This window comes from Microtus ochrogaster, linkage group LG2 (assembly GCF_000317375.1).
Source record: "Microtus ochrogaster isolate Prairie Vole_2 linkage group LG2, MicOch1.0, whole genome shotgun sequence".
NCBI lineage: Eukaryota > Metazoa > Chordata > Mammalia > Rodentia > Cricetidae > Microtus > Microtus ochrogaster.
Genome location: NC_022028.1, coordinates 17,229,361 through 17,232,829, shown reverse-complemented (window position 1 = coordinate 17,232,829; position 3,469 = coordinate 17,229,361).

Genomic DNA, 3,469 nt, shown 5'->3' with positions numbered 1-3,469 from the left:
AAAAGCCAAAAAAAAAATAAAAATAAAAAAATAAAAAAATAAAAAAAAACAACGAAACAAGGAATCACTGATCCACTAACTAACCTGACAAATTTCACTTCATGATACAATTGTGACCACCTAGGTATCCATGAGGATTTCACTCCTTTTCTAACAACAGCTATGGCAATCACTGACTTTCACGGTTGATCTCGGCTCTGCTCTGTGGTTTGCAAGAAACTGTTACAAGTCAACAAGAACCAGGAAATCAAAGAAAATACACAGGACATAATTAGGGAAAGTTCTAAAGAAATTCAAAGGGTCAGCAACTATACATGTGAAGGCAAGTTCAAACTCGTTAGTAATCGCTGGGACACAGGATTTGTAGGTGTTGACAGTAAACAGTTAAGGTGTTGTATAATGCCAAGTGTTAGAGAAGGAAGACACAGAACATTCACATCTGTTGGGAGGAGGGTACATTCACACAATGAGTGAGTAAAATGTGCACATGCTTTCTTCTCCTTGAGCTACCAGTCAACAAGCAATTGGAAGAAACAGGAAATAAGTCTCATACCGAAACATTAGACACATTATTCAAAATCCATTCATGCATCTAAAATTGCTAGGCCTAGTAACACGCAGCTTTAATCCCAGCACTTGGAAGACAGAAGCAGGTCGCTCTCTGAAAGTTTGAGGACAGCCTGGTCTATACAGAAAGTTCTAGAACAGCCAGAGTTACATAATAGACAGACCCTGTCACACACACACAAAAAAAATTAAATACAAAACAAGCCTCCTACCACAATACTGTCTATGTAATTTCAAAATATGTATTCCAAACAAGTATATACAGCAAGTACACTAAACATGTTGAGAAATGGAAGTTTTGGAATATGCATTAAAAAGGAATAAAAAGAATCCAGTCAGTCCACAGTGGGTGAATGGTGAGCTACTCTCAACTCTCCACACATACTTAACCTGTCATTAAATCCTTCCTCCAGATCAAAGGCCAGACAAAGATAAATCATAAGACCATATCCCCCAAAGCCATAGAGATGAGCCACCATGCTGGGGCCATAGAGATGAGCCACCACCTTGAGACTTCATAAACTTTAAAGGGAAATAATTGTTTATCTTTTTTTTTTTTTTTTTTTTTTTTTTTTTTTTTTTTTTTGGTTTTTCGAGACAGGGTTTCTCTGTGGCTTTGGAGCCTGTCCTGGAACTAGCTCTTGTAGACCAGGCTGGTCTCGAACTCACAGAGATCCGCCTGCCTCTGCCTCCCAAGTGCTGGGATTAAAGGCATGCGCCACCACCGCCCGGCAACTAAATTAATTTTTACATAATTAAATTAAGCATTGGATTAGCCAGACACATTGTTACTTGCCTTCATTCCCAGCTATACTGACGGTTGCAGGTTGGATGTGACAGCACACACCTTTAATCCCAGCACTCTGGAAGCAGTGAGAAGGTGTCTCTCAGTTCCAGCCAACGTGATCTATATATTGAGTTCCATGGAACTCACACAGCAAAGACTTTCTGAATCACATAACAAGCAAACAGCATCCTGAAAGCTGAGACAGTAGTGTCATTAGCACAGAAGTTTGGGACAAGCACAAAACCTTCTCCCCATCTCTTAAAGCGCACAGCTGGAAAGAGGAGTAAAGTGATTCTGATGGCTATTGTTGGTTGTCAACTTGACTACATCTGGAATTGACTGACATCTAAAAATGGAGGGCACCTTGAAAAGAATTTTTGCTTAAATTATGAAGTTCCACCTTTTTGTTTTTTGGTTTTTCGAGACAGGGTTTCTCTCTAGCTTTGGAGCCTGTCCTGGAACTAGCTCTGTAGACTTGTGGCCTTGAACACTAACCTCTGCTGGGACTGCCCGGCTGAAGCTCCACTTCTAAAGCAGCTCTTGAGGCAGGAAGACACACACCTTTAATCTGGATTTTGATTCATAAAACATACCTCTAATCTGGGCCACATCTTCTGCTGGGAACCTATATAAGGACTTGGAAGAAGGAAGCTTTTGCCTCTTGCCTGCTTGCCCTTGCCTTGCAAGCACGTTCATTCTTTCACCTGCAGTAGAGTCTGCTTTTTCAGGATCCAGCATCTACTGAACACATCCAGCCTTGTGGACTGAGAAATTTCTGGATTCTTAGACTTATCATTCATAGGAAATCATTGGATTAGCTAAACCCCAGCCTGTAAGTCATTCTAATGAATACAGAGATTCATTTTCTTAAAGTCTGTTTCTACAGATAACCTTGACTATTAATAGTGATGATAGTTGGTTTTCATTTAGAAAGTGAGCGTATGTCTTGCAAAAATACTTCTCTGAACTGTGCATGTGGTACATGGATTTTTATCTCAATACTTGGTAAGCAGAGACAGGCAAATCTATGAACCTGAGGCCAACCTGGTTTATATAACAAGTTCCAGGTTTATATGATATGACAAGGTCTCAAAGGAAAGAAGTAAAAACAAAATCAAAAAAACTCTCTGCTGGCACCACCATGAAGGACATTGAGATGAATCATAGAATATGACCCAAAGACAAGTTTCTTTCGAGAATTGATGACTGAGCCAACTTTCTTAAACAATACACCCATTATCTCAATGCCTTTTTGTTTTGTTTTGTTTTTAGAGACTGGGTTTCATATATATATATATACATATATATGTATATTTATATATACATATATATGTATATATATATGATTCATTTATTTATTATGTATACAGTATTCTACCTGTATGTATTCCTACATGCCAGAAGAGAGCACCAGATCTCATTATAGATGGTTGAGAGTCACCATATGGTTGCTGGGAATTAAACTCAGGACCTCTGGAGTGCTCGTAACCTCTGAAGCCATCTCTCCAGCCTGAGGCCGGGTTTCTCTGTGTAGCTTTGGAGCCCATCTTGGAACTCATTCTGTATACCAGGCTGGCCTCAAACTCACAGGGATCTGCCTGCCTCTGCCTCTGAGTGCTGAGATTAACGGCATGTGCCACCACCGTCCAGTCCTTAAGACTTTCTAATAGTCATTTTTATTTTTTCTTAAAACACTTCCAAGAGGACTCCAAGTGTGTGATAGTAGCAGAGGGCTTGCTTAGCACATGGGCTGTCCTGTGCTAGAAGCCCAGCAATAAGCACACAGTTAGTTAGCAGCTGTCTTTGTCTCAGTTTCCCTGTTTGTCAGTCACAGGATCCTATGAACTGTGACCAAATTTTGGTTTTGATTTTCTTTTATATGTAATGGGATACACTGAGAAATAGTTTATTGAGTCAATATAAGAACAAACCTAGATAGGCATGGTGTTAAAACCTTTAACCCCAGCACTTAGGAGGCAGAAACAGGACGATCTCCGAGTTTGAGGCCAGCCTGGTCTACAGAGCGAATTCCAGGGCAGACAGAGCTATTCAGAGAAGCCCCATCTTAAAAAACAATAACAACAACAAAAAAGCCCTGATTATGTTTAGAGGGAC